Raw genomic sequence first — 22694 nt, forward strand, 5'->3', positions numbered from 1 at the left:
GCCCTTAGCTTGCGGGATCTGCCTTTGAAAGTTTGTGTCAGAATTGAATGAATTGTAGGACACCTAGTTAGTGTCATATACTGCTCTCAGATGTGTCTACTAGGAAATCTATAAAAACAAAGCAGGGTACCCACATTGACCTAGAGCAGGGACCAGCAACTACAGCCAAACCCAGCCCACCACCTGTTTTTCTAAATAAAGTTTTATTGGAACACAGCCACACCCATTCCTTTACATGTTATCTAAGGCCGTTTCTAATTACAAAAGCAGAGTTGAGTGATTGCAGCAGAGACTGTATGGCCTAAACTATTTACTGTCTTGCCTTTTACAGAGAAATTTTGCGGGCCCTGTTCAAGAGCACCAGAAGATGTTATTCAAAGCAACATTATAACCCCCAAATCCCTTTCAAGTCTCATGTTTTATTTTGAAGCCTCAGGTGAATGTTGCATTCTCTTCTATTTTATGTGTACACATTTCACATAAAAGCAATGTTTAAACTACTTACCACTTGTTAAGTAACAAGTTCTGTTTGCTTAGTGAGTGGAGTCATTCTTCATTTCCCTAAAAGCTTGCAATTTCAGGATGGGAGATAGAATACTGATGTGAGGCTGGGACAGAGGGGTGAAAGTTCTTTCAGAAAAAAATTTAGGAAAAACAAGGAGATTCAAACTCTAGGTTGAAGCACTGATTCAAATATCCATTCTAAGGCTTGCTTTCAGCCTATAAAAATGAACAGTCGCTAAGGGCTTCTCAAGCTCTGCCCATCTTGTCTCCAAGGTGATGGTTTCAGCAAGTCATCTGCTGGTGTGTTCACTGGGTGGCTGGGATCTTCCCACTTATTTGTTCTCAAGGAAAACCATTTGCAAACTGTGTTCTGTGGGGCCCTAGAGGTCCCACGAACTTTGAAGAACTACTGGGGTAGAATGTGGGGTCCAAGTGAGTGGGATTCCAAGTCCATGCCAACCTTAACCATGATATTCCCGATAGATGTTTTCTATTGCCCATCTCATTTGTTTAAGAAAAGGCATCTGCTGATAAAAGAAGATTTGAACATCACAGGTCTAAATAGTTCATGCAACTTGGATGCAATGCTCAGCCCTGAACCAACTATCCCTGGCCAGATGGGAAAAACCATTAAAATTGGCTCAACTTTGGTCACATATCCACGTCCAGGCCAATCAAGTGAGGCTAGAGAAGTAGGGTCCTCTAAAAACATGGCAGAATCTGCAGGGGTCTAAGGGAGGGAGCAAGAACAGAAACTTCTAGAGGAGGGAGGATGTTTAGGAGAAGGGGTATATCCTAGTTAAAGTGAGCAGGCACCTGTTCATGACATAGTCATCTGTTATAATCCAGAAGTTGAATCAGAGAAAAGATTTCTAGGTCACTTGCAAAATTCACCCTCCTTTCAGCATCTCCGTCCATTCAGTATCTGATAACTGAATTATCTGGCTATATGAAAAACTGCCCTAAAGCTAGAGTCAAGAAAACTAAGTTTAAAACCGAATTCTGCCACTTACTAGCATAGGCAAGTCACTTGACCTATCTACCTTGACTTTCTCATCTCAAACACAGCAAGCTCAAACACAGACAGATATGGGAACAGACAGGTAACATAAGCGAGTAAGTCAGGCAAGGCATGGATTGATAGGGAGTGGTGGGACCTGTGGCAAACTGTCTTAAAAGAGCAGGTGCCCCCTGAGATCTAGCCATAGAGAACTACAAATTTAATGTGTCCAAGTCTTCCAATTTCTCAGTAAATCTGGAAATTTAAGTGGCTATTTCCCAATTATTAAGACATGTGCAGGTCAAACAGATTCATACCTACGAACCAGATGCAGCTGGTAGACAGTCTGCAACTGCTGGCTTGCACATTGCCTTTAAGAAAACCAGCCAGGAAGGGCTGCTAATTCCTTGAATTCACTTAGTAGGCCAACATGGAGCAGCAGGAAAACCCACAAAAAAGACAAGCATGCTATCCTGGCGCTGGCCCTTACTAACAAGTACCTGCCCAAATATGGTAATCATAGCAAATCCCAGGCAAGTGGCAGGGAGGGAAGAGAGCATACTGTGGGTGATGGCACCGCTGGCCCAAGAGGCACCAGGTGGACACATATGAAAGGTGTTCTCTGCTGGCGACAGGAGGAGTGCCCAGGGTGAATGATACATGGGGCATGGGTGGATCCTGATCAGCCCTAGGGATGTGGCCGGCCTAGAAAGCTCGAGCCCCCAGTACTAAGGGAGATGAAAAATGACCACCTTCCATCTCCGCTCTTCTGTGCACAGATGAGGAGCGAGAGAGGAGCGGGTGCCCGGGCCCGCGGCTGTCGAGCGGGATCATTAATAAGATAGATGTTCTTAATGGCTCCAAGAAGGATCATGGAGCTACTCATTATCAGGGGTTGAAATCGCTAATTATTCGTTTCTCTGCAGCTGTCACTCGCCGCGCCCACCCAAAACACCGGTCCCAGCAGCGGTCCTTTCTCTCATGGCCAACAGGGGGCCGCGAGCATGCATGGCCGGGCCTCGGGGCTGAGGGCAAAGTCTCCATCCTGCATTAAATACTTATTAAAGTTGATTAGAACTCAATGCACCATAAAATCTCTTTCAAGTCAGTGAAACGCCTTTGGCTACAGATTTTTTTTCCCCAATTCTATCCAAAAGGAACTCCCAAGCACTCAGAGAGTATTGGAAAAACTAGATGATGGTTGTGGCGGGGGAGTGTGACATTCCGGACTGGGAAGAGGGGAGGTGGATTTGAAATATTTATGGGAGAAGATAGCAACTCCTGGAATGAGGGGCATCAGGAATGAAAAAAGGAGTGTGGATTCAGGCGGGTGGGAAGGCTGCCGGATGCACATATTTTTAGGAACGATATTACCCTGGACCTAAAACTATGAGACACGGCTTTCTTTAAAAGCGATCTAGGCCCTATTTACATTTCAGAGCAAACAGCATATTGTTTTCATCAGGGGAAAATAAGCACTCATGTTTACCTTATGTTTCCTTCAAAATATTTGCATTTCAAAGCCTTCTGAGCTTTAAGTTTCAGAGCTGTTCAAAACATGGCACCTGGGCTTCTCCCAGATGGGCCATGTTTACAGCAGAAATCCATACCACCCAGCCAGGATGACACCCCAAAAAGGGACAAGGGCCCCTTTCAGGGCCATAATGCATCCCCCAAGGGCACAGCAGCTGGGACCAAAGCTGGTGGCCAAATGAGCGATGGGAGAGCCAGAAAGCCCAATTCTCAAAGCTTCTCTGTGGGGTTCTGCGAGTCTTCCTCTTGCCATGTTCTTTCATTCTCTCTGTGGATGAAGGAGGAGACAGTGCTGGTCTGCACAGAGCCTTTGGGGGCCTGTTGGGAGAAGGAGGAAACAGGCAGCACTGGAGCCCACAGGAGATGTTCCAACCGAGGCAACAATCAAGTGGGCAGGGTAGTAATCCCAGTGCCAGAGGACTGGACTAAATAACCTCAACTCCTTCTTCCTGTCCCCAACGTTTCATTCATTCTTTCAACAAACAATTATTGAAGGTCCACTCTGTGCCAGGCTTTGGGCTCACGACTGGGGCCATAATGATGAACTAAACCAATCAGAGCTAACCTTTACTGGATGCTTCCTCTCTGCTAGCTACTGTTCTTGGCTGCACTTGGCAGCCATCTAGCAAGCTTTTAAAAATCCCAAAGCCCAAGCCACACCCCAGACCAGTTAGATTCCACTGCCTGTATCTGACACGAGCCTTGCTATTTTTTACTTTCTCCAGTGCCCAGGACCAACCCACTGCACCCCCCTTTCTAGAGGTTCCCTGTGGCACTTGGTAGAGGGACAGCTGCTGGTCAACTTGACCAAGAGCACCAAATTCCCAGGTAACCAGCCTGAGAAAGTCCAGGGTGAAGTTCAGGGTCCAGGCACCATTAAGTTTTCAAACTCCCCACATGATTTTAGCCTGCAGCCAATTTTGAAAACTGGCATTCTGTGCTTCACATATATGAACCCACTTACTCCTCAAACAACCTTCTGAGGTAGGTGAGAATGCTTGCCTCTCCCCTTTAAATGATGAAGTGCAGAAACGTTAACTCAGCCACAAGCAGCAGAGCTGGGATTTGAACTCAGGCAGTCAGGCTCCAAAGGATGCACTCTTAAGAGCTCTGCAGTGGTGTCCCTGGTGCCAGCTGCTGTGCTTAGGGAACTCCTGCTCCAGCTAGAGGCCAATGAACAGACACTACACAGAGGGACAATGTCAAACCATCACTGACTTTCCAGCCACCAGCCACTCCCAACCCTGGTCTTTGCCTGACTCACCCAGAAACTAACTGTCCCTGCCTCCCTTGCAGCTATGGTTCTGGCCAACAAGATGCAGTGGGAAGCATGCTGGGAGCTTTCAGAAAGAGTTTTCCTCCAAGGTTAAAGGACAGGAGTGTGAGAAGGAACACCTTTCACCTTTTCCAACCTGTGCTCATCCTTCTACCTGAGATGTTTCCATGTGAGGATGTGATATTTGCAGCTGTAGAGGTCATCCTGTGACCACAAGAAAAAGGCTGAGAGAACCATAGACACTGATCAGACTGTCGAACCATTCCAGAACAGGCCCCCTCCAGATGTCTTGTTAAAAGAGAGATCTAAAATGTCTTCCTTACTTTCAGGTATTCAATTACTTGCACCTGCATCAATTAGAATTAGATTTGACTGTGATTAATAGAAAGCCCCAAAATAACAGTAGCTTTTGCAAGATAGAGCCTTATTTCTCTTTCATGTATAAGAAGTCTGACGATAAGCAGCTCAGAGTGACAGGGGCAGCTTTAAAGTCATCAGAGAACCAAGCATCTTTTCTCTCACTGCCCTGCCATTCTTAGCATGTGACTTCCACACACATGGCTCAAAGAGGGCTGCCCAGGCTCCAGGCATCACATTTGCTTTCCAGATAGCAGGGAGGAGGAGAGGTGGAAGAAGCATCTCCCTCTCCTTTTAAGAGCACCTCCCAGAAACTCTTCTGTCTATATCCCATTGACTAGAATTTAGTGACATGACCACATCTGGCTGTAAGGGAGGCTGGGAGCCACATTTGTCCTGGGCAGCCATAACCCTAACCAAAAAGAGGGATTCCATAGATAAGAAAGAAGGATATTTGAGAAAATAGACAGTCTCTTTCATACAATTGAGGCTATCCTAATTAATTCAGAAAGATAATGTCTCTGATGAAGAAGGGATAGGAGTTAGCCAGGACAAAAGAAGGGAGAACAGTGTCCCAGAAGCAACAGTTTGGACACAGGCCTAGGAGTAAGACAAAGTGCCATATATTTGGAAAACTGAAAGAAATTCTGTGACTAAATGACAAAGCAAGGTGGGTGGGCGATGAGGTGGGAAGGCATCAAGAGAGCAAGATTCGCAGGGCCCTTATGTAACACCGCCCTAAGGAACTTGGACTTGGAGACCCACTGGAAGGTGTTTGGCAGGAAAGCAACATGGCCAGGGTTGCATAGAAAACACACTCTGGTCGCAGGGTGGAGGATGCTTTGGGCTGGAAGATGGTAAGATTGGAGGCAGGGAGACCCAGTGGGAAGCTCCTGGAGGCCACTAGAGAGGGAATGTTGGCCTGGGCAGCACAGAGGCAGATCCCATCTCCACTGGGAGACAGGTGAGAGGTGGTGGAGAGCAGTGTTAGTCAGAGAGCTTGTCTGCAGTGGCATTTGAAGCTTGCACTAGAACCTGAATCGATGCATTGCTGCCTTCATCGAGAGTGTCTTGTGATACAAATTATGGCCACGCGCGTTTGTGTGCATATATAAGCTGCATTAAATATGTGTTTAATGTTGTATTTGCTTTACACTCTGATGCAACCTCCTTACTGCTTCGTGGACCACTAACAATTTGTGAACCAGCAACACAGACCTGTGAACCACACTTGGAACACCACTGGTCTCAAGGAAAGAAAACTGAATTCCTCGTGTAAAGCTGCCCCTCTGTATCTGACACAGGCCTTGCTATTCCTTACTCTCTCTAGTGCCCTGAACCAACCCACTGCACCCCTCCAGAGGTTCCCTGTGGCCCTTGGCAGAAGGACAACTGCTGATCAACTTGTCTAAGAGCCAAATTCCCAGATAACCAGCCTGTGAAAGGAGAGAGCCCCAGGGGCCTACAAAGCCCTCCATAGCCAAGCTTTTCCAGGAACAATGCTATTGCCTTAGGGAAGGCAGAGGGAGAAAATGGTCCTCAAACTCACTCCCTGGAGAGAGGCCAATGCAAACTGTGGGATTAACTCCTGGGGGGAATCTTAGTTCTGAGGCCATTCTAATAGGAAAGAATGAAGGGGCCCCAGGCAGTTCTCCTAAAAGCAAGACCTCCCCTCAGCCCAGCGAAAAGGGCTGGAGACCCTCAGGGGTTCCCCAGCCTCGAGGACCAGGATACATGGAGCACTCCCACCCCCATCTGTGCTGAGACAATTCGATGTTGGGCTGTCCCCTCTCTCCAAGCTCCTTGGAGGCAGTGGCTGTGCAAGTGTTTCCACGTCTCCACACCCCCTCATGCCACCATGGCCAATGAGCACCGATGGCTCCTATGTGCCGAGCACTCATCAAACAACTTCACATGTATTAACTCATTTAGAGCTGACCCTCAATACATGCATGTTGCATCAATTCATCAAGTAATCTGAATGCATCAGTGCTTGGAGGTGTTGGCCTGGTCACTCAGCAGCTTGGCCCAACATCCCTCTGGCAAAGGCCAACATGCAGGAGTGGGATCCCAGGATAGGAGCCTTCCGGTTTGAGCTCAGAAGTACGGGCAGCCAATTCCCTTAGGGGAAGCTCATCCCTGTGTCCACACAGTCTTTCCTGGGATATCTCAGTGGCCAATTTATCAGTCACAGAATCTGAGAGAAAGAGAGCTTCAGACTCTCTAGGCAGAACCACAAGGAGAGCTGGGGTCTGGAGATCTGCGGGAGCCTGGGGACAGGCCCTCAGACTCTCAGAGCAGGCTCTGCCAGGGGCATCCAGCCCACCTGCTCGGGGGCAGATGGCAGATCTGAGGTCAAGAAGGGAAAGTAGTGGGTCCAGTGTCACACCAAGTGGATCCAGTGAGGCTGGCTTTATCCCCAACACACTGCCTGACAGGGACAGAGCAGCTGACATGGTTCTGCTGAACACAAGAGATACCTGGAGGCCATGACCTTGAAGAGGACACCAGCTCCTCACTTAGGCCCTTTGCAGCACTGACCAAGGAGTGGAGCTGGGGAGCTTGCAATCCTTCCTCTAAGCATGACCCCGAGAAGTCAGGCCAGGGTCCTGGAAGCCAGTGGAGGGACATGGGAGAACCAGGCCAGCTAGCTGACCCCACAGCCAGAGCCAAGGCACCCACACCCAGACCTGGCCTCTGGGCCCCTCCGCCGTAAGGGACAGCTCACTCTGGGCACCTCCACCCTAGCTGGTGGAGCCCTGCCCTCTGAGCAGCCCTGAGCTCCAGCTTCATGTTTTATGTAAAGGGAATTGGGGCTCGGGAGGGGTGGGTAGCAAGTAGCAGACCAGAGAGGCAGGAGGGAGGCAGTGAATAAAATTCTTTGTTTAAGGAAGGTGTGAGCCATGCGTCCGCAAGCCCGGGAGAGGCATGTCATTTTGCTGGAAATGCGATTTTCCCTAACAAGTACAGAATTCTACATGACATGTTGAAAAGTGTATCTCTTTGAGAAGCTGCTCTGTATCTCAGAGGCATCGTCAGTACAGAACCGTGTAATGTGGCAGTTGCCATGGCAACGCCTCGTTTTCCATAGACAGGAAAATCAGAGCGGCTAAGTTGATTGAAAGGCCCCAAATAATGTCTCAAGACCAGGCTGAGATCTGGCAAAGGCTTTCGCAGAGGCTGAGGTGCTATTTGGGGGTCTAGGGGCCACTTTATATGTGCTTCATAGAGAATCCCCAAGATAATGCTCAGTGCTCCCTCCTAATTTGGCTGAGTCAATGGGATCTGTCCAATGCCACCCAGAAGGGCAGTGACAGGGCCAGGGTGACAAAGCTCCCACTTCATGGCCAGACAATGCCTGTGGCTGAAGTGATGTTGGCCCCCGCTCCCCTCCCTCCAGTGCCCCCTTCTATCACCATTTCTACTAAAGAAGTAGTTGTCTTGAAGACGGACATTGTGCTTAGCACTAGACAGTAGCAGCCGAGTCAGAAGTAAACACGTTCCCCACATCTACCCCCGTATGCACCACCCACTCACGCATGCCCACGGATGCATGTGCTTCCAGTGTGAGCACAGGGACACACTTACCCAGAGTAGGTGCTCCACCCATGGGTGCAGCTCTAGCATTCATACCCACACCTGGGCCCCCCAGGTACAAAGGCTACAGCCCCATCACCCCAGGGCCTGGCACAGTGTCTGGCAAGGGTGGATGTGTACAGATGTGACACCCTGAATTCAACACACACGTGTGCACACTCACAAGCTCGCACATACTGCAGCCAAGGCACTGCCCCAACCTCCTGCCCCCATACATTGCCAGGCATCAGTATGAAGCAGGGTGGCCTTCCTCCCTCAGTACAGTGCCCTGTGGTTTGCAAGGGGTGGGGGCAGGACTCTCAGAGGGAATCGGCCGAATTTGGAACCCAGCAGGAATGAAGCGTCCTTTCACTGTGGGTTCCTGAGTCACCAGGACTGGCTCTGTGCTGCTCCCCTCTCCCACCCGAGGGAACTCAGGTTCAGGTAGTCCTCCATTTTCTGTTGGCTGTGCACTCCACCCTCCGCCTCCCAGGAGGTGACTGGCAGCTAACACAGGGCAAGAACAAGAAAAGCATTCATCCTGCTCCGTCATCTCCAAACATAAGTTAGCATGGGGGACTGGGGAGTTACAGTGAGGGGAGAGGCAAAGGCCCCCATCAACTTCCCAGAGGAAAAATTTTATATAACTGTCAGAGATGTAATAGAACTGTCAGAAGTACAGGAAACCAACTCCACAGATTACAAAAACACATGTCAGGGACCTATTGGTTTAGTGACAGTGTGAAAATCACAATTTTTCTGTCAAGATAGAAAATAGAAACAGAGAAAAACCAGAAGCACCTCTGCATACACCCACTGACAGTGGCTAATCCAGCTCACCGTCTTCAGGGGACACCCCCAGAAGCAGGTCTGAGTGCTCCAGGCTTCCCTGCCCCAGCCCCGGCACTGAACCATACCAGCCTTCACCTCCCAGGAGAGGCACCTCGCCCCTTGGGTCCCTCTGTCTGAGAAAGTAGAGGCATGGCCCTTCCTGCTGCAAGGTCAGCTGCTCCCCATTGCCCCAAGGTCACTAGCTGTCCTCCAATGATAGGTCCCAGAGATCGGGTCTCACGGTGGTAAAAGAGCCAGCCTCAATCCCAGGCCTCCTTGCCTTTCATTTGGGGTCAGGAGAAAGCCAGTGTGCCCCAACCCTCTGACTCTGGGAGTGCAGCAGGAGGCCAAGGGACAGGGGTCTTGAGCAAAACCACGGTGCTGCAAAAGTTGTCCACACATCTCTCAGCTGTGTAGGGGTTCTGTGGCCCACCTAGAGAGTCACGGCCCAGCACGGTGGCTCACGCTGGTAATCCCAGCACTTTGGAAGGCTGAGGCAGGAGGACTGCTTGAGGCCAGGAGTCCAAGACCAGCCTGGGAAATATAACAAGAGCCCATCTCTAAAAAAAAAAAAAAAGATAAAAAATTAGCAAATTAGCTGGGCATGCTGGGCATGGTGGTGCATACCTGTAGTCCTTCCCACTCAGAAGGCCAAGGCAGGAGGATAGCTTAGTCCAGGAGGTCAAAGCTGCAGTGAGCTATGATGGTGCCCCTGCACTCCAGCCTGGGAGACAGAGCAAAGCCCTGTCCCTAAAAAAAAAAATGAATAAAAATAAATTTTAAATAAATTAAAAATGGAGAGTTGCCTTTTCTCTATATAACTTCACATCCCAGGCCAGCCAGCCTGATAGCATTTTCTGCAGTTTCAACTGGAGAGTGGGTGGAAGTATCCTCCCGCCAACTGGAGCTGAGGTGACAGGTTTTGATTGTCCCTTGGCACATGAACAGTGTCTAGACACCTCAGAAGATTGGGACACACTTTGCTGTCAGACACACCTGGGTTCCTTTCCCAGACCCAAAGGCGATGCGCCAAAGGTGGTGCATATCTGAGTCCCTGTCTCCTCCGACATTCATGGAGACAAGTGCACTTCCCTTTCTCCACTGGGGGAATTTTATGAGATGGCAACTGTGCATTCAGGTTTCCAGGAAGTGTTGCTCCAGCACCTAACCCCTTCCACAGCCATCAACAGGGCCTATCTTCACAAGTCATGTTGCCATTTAGAAAGTATTTTGCATCTAGAACTTTGCAGACACTTTGTTCCCTTGTTGTAAAATGGAAAATCACAATTTCACCCTCACACTTTACCCAGAGGCCAGAATGAACCCCCTTCAGTTCCTGAAGCACTTCCTGCTTGTGTTAGTCTGGGTCCTGCAAGAAGCAGACACCCATATGGGATGCAACGTGCAAGGAATTTATTAGGGAAACGTCCGTGTGCAAGAAAATGGAGAGGGGGTGAGGAAAGGCTGGGAGAGCTGCCGCCAGATCCCAGAGCAGGTCTGACCATGAGTGAAGGAAAGATGCTATGTAATCTCAAGAAGGTTTGGCAAGGCCAAATCTAGGGGTCAGGGCACGGCCCTTGTCTCCTGGGACATGCCTGTGCACTCAGTCGCTGGCTGGGAGCATAGACACAGCTGTGACATCAGATCACAGCAGCTGGAGTTCTCATGGGGCTGTGCTCCCACAGTGCAGTCTTCAGGGCACCCCTCACAGCCACCGCAGCGTCCCCTCTCATGGGCCATGCTCCTGCCGACAATACTCCTCCACTCTTTGCCTGACAAATCCTGGCTTGTCCAGTGAGTCTAGAAGCAGAGGCTCCTTCCTCCAGGCAGCCCTCTCTGATCTCTGCCCCCTTTTCTCGCCAGACATTGACTGCCATGTGCTGCAATTGTGTGAAGACTCCTCCTTTCCACCACTACACAGTGTTTCCTGCTGTCACTTACCCACTCCCCAACCCCAGCTGGCCCTGGGCCTGGGACTGAGCCAGAACTCACGAATATGGACCAATGGCAAAGGTGGATAGATGCCCCCAAGGCTGGCAAGAGTGTCTGGATTTGGGAGTGCTGGTTCTAGAACCCCTTGACGGTCCCATTATGAGGCCTCCCAGCTCATATTATTAGTCACGGGAAGGGCCTGGGCACCAACTGGTCAGAATGGCAGTAGACATGAGCAGATGTCCACCCTGCTGCTGCCTTAGCTCACATCCAGGATACTGGGGCCCATGCACCCCTCTGCCAGGAAATAGATACTCAGGGTCCCTATGGATGCTGGCCCAGGAAAGACAGATCCAGGAAGCAGAGTTCCACATCAATAAGCAGGGAGACATAGTCACCAAGCATCCACTGCAAAGGGGACATCTGAGCTCATCTACTTGATAGTCCCTGCTGGTGTGCCCCACTCACTGAGCTGTCAATCGCCTTAACCCTCCCAATCACCAGAGGAGGCTTTGGGGCACCCAGGGTCTCCTAAGCTGGTCACTCCTTGTCTGTTGATGCTGTAGGCTTTACAAATTTTATCCTACTGTACGCATGCCATGACCTTATAAAAAGCCCAGGAGGCACCGATTCTAGTCTGACCCCATTATGCAGATGAGGAAACTGAGGCCCAAGAAGAGAAAGGATACCTATTCAGAAGCACCAGGAATGAGGAAGTCTGGGATCTCATCCCAGAGAGCAGCTAGATCCACCATCCTAGAACATCTCAGCTCTGCTGCTACCCACCTCAGCACCCCGTCAACTTTAGCTCCATCTGGGCCTCCATCCCCAGAGCAGCTTCCCCTCCTCCCACCAACACTGTGGCCTGGAGATCCCCACATCCCTCCTGACATTCTCTGCAAAGAGTGAGCTCATCTCTCCAGTAGCCACCTCCACCTTCTCTGGTTTCCCATCATGGGAAGGCCTCGTTGGGGAAGGCATCATGCCGGAATAGGATGTTCAGCTAATAAATATGTATGTGGGATTTTTATTACTTAATAGTTGTAAGGTTAATCGTCATGGTGAACGCCTATATTTAATGTGTCAATGGAGCTGCAAAATGCCAAACTGAATAGCTTTAACACACATTAGTTCTACTTGTGAATCTACAAATAGGAACCTTGTCAGAAAAGTATTCAAACCAAGATCAGTATTGATTGTGGTCCTCGGGAAAGGCACTGGACTGTGACAGTTTAAAATGATAAATGTCTAGAGAATTATTTGCCCGTATTGATAAAAAGAAGCAGATATAAAGCTGACAGTCTCAGAGGAGGCAGCACTGGTGAGTGTGGCCAGCACATCCAGCATCGTTAGGGGTTTGGAGCTAATCTCCCCTTTGATATGGAGAAGATCCCCAAGAGATCTGGCCCTGCCCTGTGCTGGGACTTGTAGTAATTGCAAAGGAGGGGGCTCTCTGGGCATGCTCAGTCTGCTCCCTGCCCTGGCCAACCCACTGTAATTCTGGAAGGGAGCCTTCTGCAGAGACCCAAGCGCTTTTCATTCCATTGCTCACCTCCTGCACAGCAACCTTCTGAGGCTCACCAAGCAACACTGAAGTCCTCAACCCAGCCTTAGAACTCTCATCCCAAATGGCACTGTCTCCCTTCCAACCTCACCACCCAAAGCTCACCCCCACAGAGTCTCTGCAGCAACAAGACTGGCGGGTTGCAGCTCCTGTGAACTCTTCCCCGAAGGCTTCACTCACACTCCCTGTCCATCACAGCTGCGCGAAGCCAACGTGTTCTTTAGGACAAAATCAACCCCCACATTCTCTTCAGGTCTCTACTCCAATGCCACCTCCTCTAGAAGCTTCCCCCAGCTGCCCTAGCCGGAAGAGCATCCCCTCTCACTCTCAATCTCCTTACCCTTCGATGATATCTTCTGAGTCTGCATCACCACCTGGAATACGTGTTTATATGTTGGTTAAGGTTTGCACATCTCCCCTACCCACAATGTAAGTGCTATAGGAAAGACACTCTATTATATTCATCACCGTGAGCAGTGTCTGGCACACGGAAGGTGCTAGAGAAGCCTTTGTTGAGTGAATGAATGAATGAATCCTTCAGGAAGCCTTCCAAACAACTCCCAGCTCAATGATTATCCATTCCACCTTTCTCTTCAAACTCACTCAGGAACTTTCCTGTCTCTCACCACTCACATCCCTGTTCAAAAACCACCCATGGCTCCCTATGGCCTAAGGACTGGGCTTGAACTCCTAAGCCTGACCTGCAAAACCATACCCCATCTGGGGCCACTCCCAGGCTCCACCTCTTCTCCTCTCTTCTGAATCTCAGGCTAGGTTTCTACTTCCCTCCTGCTGCACAGGATCTGGCTACGCTCTCTCTGCATACCACCTCAAGACTGAGGCTTCTGTGGACATCCTGCATGACCCAAGTGTGGCTTCATATCATGGTTGGCTCCCAGTTATACAGCCAAGGACCTGTCCTATCCTGTCCCCACAGGGTGGGGCCTGGGCAGCACTGCAGAATCCAGTCTGTATCTGAGCTCTGCTTGTTTCATGGGGACCTTAGTCACGAGCCTAGGGTCAGGCGCTCATGTTCACATGTGCTTCAAAATGGGAACGTAGTATCTGGGACGGTGCCCAGATACTACTTTGAAATCCCAGCTCAGAGGGCCTGTTCTTTCCTGAATTTTCTGCTCTCCCTTTCCTGTCCCTTCCTCTGTGCACCCTTGTTCCACAAGACGCTGGCTGCACAGGGGAAAGCAGAAGGCACCCACGAGATGTCCTGGCTTTTGTTTCCAGTGGTGTAAATCTGTTAGAAGATGTGGAGGCTTTGCGGAGAAAGAAAGCAGGAGAGCCAGGGTCTTAGCAAGAAGCAGGGGATGTTGGAAGAAACGTAAATGTGGAAGTATTGCTCCGAGACCAAAAGGAGATTTCCCCAAGCTGGAGGGAGGAGAGTAGTGAAAGCTATTCCTCAAGAGAGGGACCCTGCCTTCTCTGCTCCTGCTGAGCAACAGCCCACAGCAAAGTCTCCTGGGGAGTCCTCTGGGGGCCAGGGCTCGGGACAGCCACAGAAAGGAGACTTGTGCCTTAGTCAGGGCTGGAAGGCAGCAGAAAGCAGGCTGTGCCCTGAAGGGGCCTTACAGGCAGGGAGAATGAGGGCCCAGGGGCCTGAGGGGTGATACCCAGAGGACCCTCCCTCTGACTCCTGGGATGAGCCATGCCCAGAGAGGGAATCTGAGACGCAGGAGGACAACCCCAGAGGAGCTGAGGTGATGGGTTTCCACCAGCCCCACAGAATGGATCGTGGAAGCAGCTATGGGACAAGAGATTTGTGTCACCAGATGAGTGAGGGGACTAAGATTCATGACCTCAGCAGCAGTACTGCTGCCTGCCCTGCCAGTCTACATGCCTTGACAGCAGGTGCTGAGCTTCCTCCTCTCTGTCATTTCACACCTACCCACGTTGGTGCCCACATGAATAGGTGGGACTTTGCTACATCCGGAGGGCCAGCTCCCTGCACTTCGGGAGATGTTTCCTGCCCACTTCCCATCAAGTGGAGGCATTTGTCACAAGTGGAGGCATTTGTCACAAGGAGGCATTTGTCACAAGTGGATCCCTAGGAAGAACCATGGGATGAAGATATAGAGCATGGAACTGCTCACTGCCCCAGCGAGGGCTTCCGGGAGGGGCAGCAGGCAGGCCCCACACTGCACTCACTTTGGGGCCCCGAGGCGAGGCCACGTGGGGAGAAGGAGCTGTCATGGACCTTCTTCCATGAGAACACCAGGGTCATCCCGTCCTGCTCCACATGCTCTTTTCTGCTACCACAAGCTTCTCCCTCATGCCTCGAGAAAGATCCTGACATTACCTAGAGCAGAGGGACCCTGATGAGGCCTTGACACATCCCAGAGTCAAACCACTCACTGTACAACTACAGGTGCCAAGGCCAGAGAGGGCAAGCTGCTCATCCAACATCACACAGCCGCTTAGCAGATCTGAGACCACAACCAGGTAGGTCTCTTGCCTCCCAGGAAGTTACTCCTTCTAGCACCCCATGGCATCTTGCAAGAGTTTATTTGTGCCTCCATGTAACTGCTAGACCTCCACAGCCACAACAAGGGTCCTCTAGTTAATATACCTGCTGAGGGACATGTGGCTTCAGCAGGAGTGATGAGAAGTGGACTGAGACTCAGAGACCTGGGTTCTAGGGCCACCTGTGGCATGTCCCATGCCTGGGCCTCCAGGAGTCTGGAAGGTTGTTCTCCTCAAGTAGGAGGGGAGGGCCATGGACTAGGCCAATGTGAATGGAGGCGGGGGAGGCATGGGTGCACATTAAGAGAAGACTCCAGAATCCACCCCACTATGGTCCTCCAAGAGGCTTGTTTCCAGGCAGCTTGTTTGCAAATGTCTTTCACTGGGGCCTCTGCTTACAGTCATCCCAAAAGGGATTGCCCTATTAAAATAAATAGGTGACCCGCCAGGCCCAGCCTGGGCAGACTCTGTCAGAGGTTACACTGTGGCTCAGTGGGAGGAACTGCACTTGGGCAAAGGATCCCCCAAGATGGCCTTAGCCTCCGACCCAGCCACTGCCCCAAAGCAATGTTTTGAGAAGGAACTGAAAACCAGCACTCCTTGCAGGCAATGTGTGGACTCTGAAGCGGGCTGCCAGGTGCTCTGTGAGACCACGGTGGTGCTGCCTGGGAAGACAGCTACCATCATCTTTTCTTTAAATGGCCACATCCAGGGCCCTCAGCCTGGTTTGAAATAGCTGCCCCTTCTGCAGAGCATGCCAGGAGCTGCTGCCAAGGAGAATAGGCTGGGCTGGAGTCCAACAGAGACCAGAGAGACACATCTGGCCAGCATGGCTTGGGTGTGCAGGGAGCACTAGGGTAGTGATGTTTCTGGGGTTCTGGGATGACAAGATTGGCAAACTCACCCAGCCTGCCCTCACCCTTCCCCAGGCCTGGGCTGACACACATAGAAAGTCAGACAGAAAAAAGTTTCTTTTATTTCTTCTTCTTCTTCTTTTTTTTTTTTCAATGTATACCTTGGTTAAAGCCTCACAGACACCAGCACTGAGCCTCACACAGGGAGCACACCATAAGCGAGACACACCAGGTATCACGAGGCATCTAAAATGTGACGGAAAGGAGGAGGTGTGGAAAAACTCCAGAGTTTAGAAAGGAACGGAGTGGACCCTCCAAACAAGGTGAAATGCTTTCAGCAGTTTCTCTCCCTGCACTGTCAATGACCAGGATCACTTTCGAATATAGGGGCGCAAAATTTCAAAGACCTAAAGGTGAGGAAGGAGGGGAGTCTTGGAGCTTGAAGTGCCTGGCAAATGAGGCAGTGGAGACAGTGAGCGTTACAGTCTTGAGAGCCTGAGGCCCCGACCTCAGGGGAAGGCAGGGAGACTACAGCAGGATCAGAGACAAATTGCAGCGAGTTTTCAAGAGGCTGGGGAACAAGAGGTCAGCAACTGAGAGGCCGCAGCGGCCTCCACTGACAGCTCAGGTAGTTGATGGATGCCAGAAGGAGGTGACCAGGCTCCATGTGGATAGGAGCCAGGGGGCTGTGCACCCCACTCAGTGCTGACAGCCAAGGGGGACGGGGAACCCAGAAGAAAACAGCTCTGCTGTTTCAACACGGGGAGGACAGCCAGCCCCTGCCTGAGGCATTCCCGAAGACTTGGAGCCCCACTGGGCCTGGGGAGGCAGGCTGTGGGCAGTTGGCCCCTGTTCACCGCTTTGCAAGAGCTGTTCTTGCCCCTCTGTGTCTGATTCCGTGGCATCCTCACACTCCCTCAAGTCGCACTCCCTGTCTGCACAGATGTGACTATTTCTCTGGAGAGATGGAATTCAGCACAATAAAGCTAGTTACGAAACAGACACTTGTTAAAGGACATAGCAAAATCTGGTTTTCCAAACCTAGTACTTTTATCATACAAACACCAGAGGCTCTAAGTGATCTTGGATCCCAGTGGGGGTCCAGTGCTTCTGGTAGCAGAAAACTGTTCTTCATGTATAACCTTCCTTAGAAAGCTGAATGTAGGACCAATGAAAGAAAAGCCACTGTGGCTGGGGTAAAGGAGGTGGGTCTCACCCCTGCCTACCCCCTTCCCTCTCCCCATCCCTGCCAATGAGCCCCAGGTTTCCACAAATCAGAGTTTGGAAACTGATGGATTTGTCCAATCCCCTCAATTTTCAAATAGAAAAATGGGATCGCAGAGAGAAAAGGGCGCTTGTTCGAGACCACACAGCACTCCAGAGTTTGGGACCTAGAACACAGTAAGAAAGGAACAGTCCTGGTCATTATTTTTCTAGTATCAGAAAACCATGGCGCATCCAACGTGTGAACAGAGGTGCCAGGAGTCCCCAAACAGTCTCAGGCAAAGTTCCTTCCCCTTGGAGAAGCTGCACGCTCTCCAGTAAAGAGAAATCCTCTTATTGCTGCAGAAACTGCTCTTCTCTTTCCTGGACTGCCTTCTTGGGTCTTTCCCTCCCTTTCTTTTCAACAGTCAGAGCAGACGCAGCCCCAAACAGTTCCCCAACACAGAGCCTGGAGCCCTCACTCCCTGCCCCTAATTACCCTGTGATAGATGTTGGCGTTGCTGCTAAAGGTATCTGCGTTCAGGCTTTATGGTCATTTTCCAACAGCCCAGACCTTTTAAACTCTCTTGTGGGAGCAGGTTAAGATGATTATGCAGATGGATGGACGCCGGTGCAATATTATGTCAGCAACGGAGATGTAGGAGCTGCAAATGGGCCATGATTACCACCAAGAGGAGGCTGCTGCCGCCACTGCACGCCGAAGTGAAGTGCACAAGATCCCTGGGCTCCAAGAGCAGCCTCAGACACAACACACAGTCACACACATTCCTCCTCAGCCTCTCTAGTTGCTTGTCTGGCTACAGTCAGACTCTGTTCCCATGGAAACGTGAAAAGTCAACCATGGCTGTTGGGATGCCAGGAAGACACAGGTCTGCTGGAAAGAGAAGCAGCCAGAACCCAGGGAGGTCCTGCTCTCCAGCTGACTTGATGGGGCTGGGGAGAACCAAGTCAGATGCAGAGCTGGACCCCAAAGGACAGCACAAAGAGCAGTCCTGGGGACCAGCAGGGTCCAGTCAATCACTAGACAAGGGTGAGGTTGCACACCATGGTGTTGATGCTGCAGTCCTGGGCACCTCCTAGAAATGGGCTATGCATTGGGCTCTGTGCTTCCTAGCAGACAAAGCAGAGAGGAAGGCGCAGTCTCATTCAGCCTGGTTTCCACAGATAAAAAGGAACTTTCCATAATCGGCCCTCCTTTTCCTGGTTCTAAAGGTGAGAAAAATGTCTCCCAGCAATTTCCTTAGCACTCTTCCTCCTGCAATAGGCACAATAACTAGCTTCTTAGGGGCTGCTTCTCCCAACATCCTGCCTTCAATACAAGCCCATGGTACCACACCTAAGTGGAGCTAGGTGGCAAGGCAATGCTCCCTGGAACAGAACACACGGCAAGGTAGGGGATGGTCTGACTTCAAATGAAGGAAAGGCATGGGCTCTTCTGGGAGATGGATGGGCAGCACAACCTTCTGGTAACCCTCCAGAAACAGAGGGTCTCCTTCAGACTGCAGAGTTTATGGCTGTCATCTTGGAAGGGAACCAGCAGGGCAAACATGCTATGTTCCAAGCAGTGGGTGTGGGTGATGTATGTGGAGCACCTGGAGAATACAGGTCCCAAACAGCAAGACTTACAGCAGTAAGAGCGTTGAACACATGGTTGCTCCAGGCTCATCCTGGCCTTGGTCTTTGTAACTAATCTTAAGACCACCCGTGAATGGGGTTGATGTTCCATGCTGAAGACCCATGTCTGGGCTATCTCCAGGGCTGGGTGGAGCCTGGGCCTGAGAAGAAACAGCCATGGGAAGCCAGGGGGCAGTGATGGGGGAACCAGGACAGGGAGGCCACTGCCTTTCCCATACAGATCCCTCCCCTATGTCTGAGTTTAGGAGCTTAAGGAAGCCCAGGACCTGCATCTTCTGAAGCCAGGAACTGGAAACAGACAGAAGTGGATTATTTCTTGTGATAGAAGCAGGGAATCAAAGCCATCGTCCCGCACCATGATTAGAAGCCCTCATTAGCCAGGCATCCAGTGTCAGGCACCGTCCTGAGTAACGTGCGTTAATCACACCTCCCTATGCCTCATAATGAGCCTGCGAGGGAGATGTAATTATCCCTAGTTTACAGGTGGGGATACCAAGGCCTAGAGAAGCTGTATGACTTCCCCAGGGGTACCCAAGGTGCAAAGGGGCAGGCCTGGCAGAGGGAGCCTGCACAGGAGCCCAATAGACCGAAAGAATCAGCATCAAATGGCCCAGGCTTTGGAGCCAAGCTCATCTGGACTGGAAACCCAACATGGCTACACCTCACTGTGTGACCTCAGCCAAGTGATTTAACCACTATGAGCTTCAGGTTCTTCATCTGGAAGTTGATATTAATTATACCCATCCTCAAGAGTTATTGTCAAGACGAGTGAGGTGATGCAGGAAGTGCCCTAGACCCACCACGGCAGGGGCCCACTAACTGTGAGAGAGGGTCGCACTCTGGGAAGGTGAGGGCTGCCCTGTCTAGTGTATCCCTCTACCCGCAGGGTCTCTGAAGGCTGGCACAAGATAAATAGGCACTGGTGAAATCGCTGGGGAACGAATGTGGGCTTTTTTCTTATTGAAAAGCAACATATGCTCATAGAACATGAGAAATGGAAACACGCAATTTTAAAATGTCATGCCAGAGTCCCACCTCCAAAAAAAAAAAAAAAAATCCCTGTTCTGCTTTTTCTTTTAGGTAAATCATTCGAGTCCTGTGAATTCCTCATCCCCAGCCAAGATTTGTGCCCCTGGTATTTTAGCCAAAGACTCCCCCAGACAAACCAAGTCAGGAATTGCCCTGATGCTCAAGCCCCTCCTATGAAAGCCCACTGGAGTTAGGACCCAAAGGGAGCTGCCTCGTCCTCCATCCTGCTCGGATCTCTGCTGCCCACCCATCACCCCCACCTGCTCTGCTGCAATCAATATGGGAAGTCCTCCATTCTCAGAAATGCTGGCTACTCAAGTGCTTGCAGCTTCAGAGCTGCCACCATGTGAAGAAAGTGTCCAACTAGACCCTTCAAAACAGAAGCCTCGGGGTGGAGGGAGGAGTGCCCAACAGCTCACTCTGAGATGTTTCTGGGAAGTGCTCCCTACCGTGGCACGGTCTCCAGGACCGTTCATGACCTGCTCCCTGCCTGTCCCTCACCCCTTCCCATCATGTCATCTCCTCTATGCTCCAGTCACACTCAGCATCTTTGCATTCAGCCCCCACTTTCATGTTTCATTCCCTCAATGTAAAATGTTCTTCTTGTGTCTGAGTGGCAAACTCCTACTCATCCTTCAAGGTCCCACTCAGACACCACCTCTTCCAAGCCAGGAAGCTTCCCCTAAACCCCCAAAGTTGGTGATTTGGCCCTGCCCTGTGTTTCCACATCCCTGGGCTTGCCTCCACTGCAGTCCGACCACCCTAGTATCACAGTCTGGTCATTTGGCGGATACGGGACGGTGGCTGGTAACTGTTGGAGAACTCTGCCACTTCTCAGTGAGTGCAGTGGGAGCTGTCCCATGTCTATGCCCCCCAGGGTTGAGAGCAGGGCCTGGGACAGAGTCAGGTTCACTGAATGTCCAGGGTAGGAAAGTAGGGAGGACATAATGGGGAGGAGGACTACTGGGTGGGGAGACAACAGGAAGCTGAGTGGGACCCCCCTGTGGGTCTGGAGTTGGCTACTTGGGCCCGCAATGTGATGAAGAAACACCAACTCCACACTGAGAAAGCTGTTGACAAGCAGGCCCAGCTGGCCGTCTATGGGACGATCACCAACTGCCCTCTGCTTCATCTCACCCCTGTCCCCATCTAGAAACACTCAGGAGAGGCAAGAGGGAAAACTGCTGAGTCGTATGGCCTTGTGCAAGGGCAGAATTCAAGGTGAGAAAAATGCGCTCCTCCCCTAAGCCAAGCAGGAGAAAGGCCTCCAGGAGAATCATGCCTAGAGACAGGGATGCCTCCAGGAAAAGGAGATTAGCACCTCCCCACCCCAGCTGGACGCTGGCTGAATGCGGAAGTGGCAAGTGTGGCCTAGGGGAAGGCATGGCATACGCCCCTGGAATGTGAACACAGGAAGTGGTGCCTTCTTGTCTGGCAGTCTCTGCAGGAAGGAGGCTGCAGCTTACTGCAGAGGCCTGCACTTGCAAAATGAAAACAGACTAAAGCTTAGAGGGCTGGGAATAGGATGGGGGATCACTGACCCCATTTTTCCTGGCTTTTCCAGGAGAAAGGACCCACGGAGAGGACCTTGAGGCAGAAGAAGTTAGAGCTGGGCAGGAGGTGTGGGCTGCCCGGGTGGCTGCCACGCAGATGAGGTCCTTCCTGGGGGCACACTCAGGAATGAGAGAGGTGAAGTGAAGCTGGACACTGCCCCCTGAAGAATCCACTCTCACCTTCTGCATGGAGACTACCACTAGAGACGAGCCACCACTGGGATGGGCAGACGCACACCAGGCAGATGCAGCCTTAACCAGCCCAAGCAAAAGCCGGCCATCTCACTGAGAGGAGGCGAGTGAAGCAAGATGGTCTCCACCCTTCCCATCCTGGAAAACCCAAGAAAGGAGGAAGAAGAATGGCCTCAAGATGAAAAGGCCATTTCTCCTTCCCCACTCCAAGGAGACAGGTTTGACACAGCGGTGAGACTGCTGTTTCTTGTCAGACCAGAGAAGGTCCTGATACATGAAAGTGGCCAGAAGTTATGGGACAAAAGGAGTCAACAGAGTGAGGGGGACATGAGAAAACAAAACCTTGTAATAACTCCATTCCACTGCGTGGGATCTTCACTAAACTAGTTACAGGGGAAGAAAGAGAGGCAGATGAAAGAGGTGTTGCAAGAAACGAAAAGAAAGAAAGAATGGGGCAGGAAGGGAAGGTAGACTTGGACATCGGAAGTCAACACTCAGAAGCAGGTACTAAAGCCAGCACCCAGGTGTCCACATCCTGCTAGGTATTGCTAATCTAAGCTGAGCCTCTCAGCAACTGGGCAAGAGCTCCCCTGAACCCCTGGAAATAGGTCTGCATTCCAGGAAAGGGCCCCCACTCAACCCAAGCTGCACATCAGAGTCACCTGGAGAATCTTTAAAAAATATCTACCCTGACCCTGCTCAGACCAACAGAACCCAGCTTGGTCAGAGGGCTGGGAAATGATCAGTTTAAAAACTCCTCAAGGGATTCGAATGTTCACCGAGGATTGAAAACCATGAGAAAAGATGACTCTCAAAGGTTGGTCTTTGGACCAGAAGCAGCAGCAGCACCTAGGAACTTATAGGAATTCAGATTCTCAGGCCCTGCCCCTCCTCCACTGAATCAGAGACCCTGGAAGTGGGGCCCAGCAATTGGTTTTGACAAGTGCTTCAGGTGATTCTGACACGAGTCAAAGTCTGCAAACCACTGGACTAGAGTCTATCTGAAGAGAGAAGGTGAAGCAGGGGAGGAGGGAGGAAGTGGTGGTGTGGGCTGTGGGGTAAGGAGAACTGTGGGAGCACGGGGCAGTGAGGCCATTTCCAGGCAAACACCCTAGGTCCCTGACATCCCATCCAGGCCCACGTCCCCATGTCCCCCTCTCTC

The 22694-nt window shown here is 51.0% G+C and overlaps 1 non-coding gene across 1 annotated transcript; it reads right to left on the minus strand.

The window, feature by feature from the left end:
- Positions 1-16170: 16170 nt before the first annotated feature.
- Positions 16171-16288, minus strand: LOC129481424 (small nucleolar RNA SNORA71). Its single transcript, XR_008657418.1, has one exon. It is a non-coding gene; the product is annotated as a small nucleolar RNA SNORA71 (small nucleolar RNA).
- Positions 16289-22694: the final 6406 nt, after the last annotated feature.

Source organism: Symphalangus syndactylus, chromosome 4 (assembly GCF_028878055.3).
Source record: "Symphalangus syndactylus isolate Jambi chromosome 4, NHGRI_mSymSyn1-v2.1_pri, whole genome shotgun sequence".
Classification (NCBI taxonomy): domain Eukaryota; kingdom Metazoa; phylum Chordata; class Mammalia; order Primates; family Hylobatidae; genus Symphalangus; species Symphalangus syndactylus.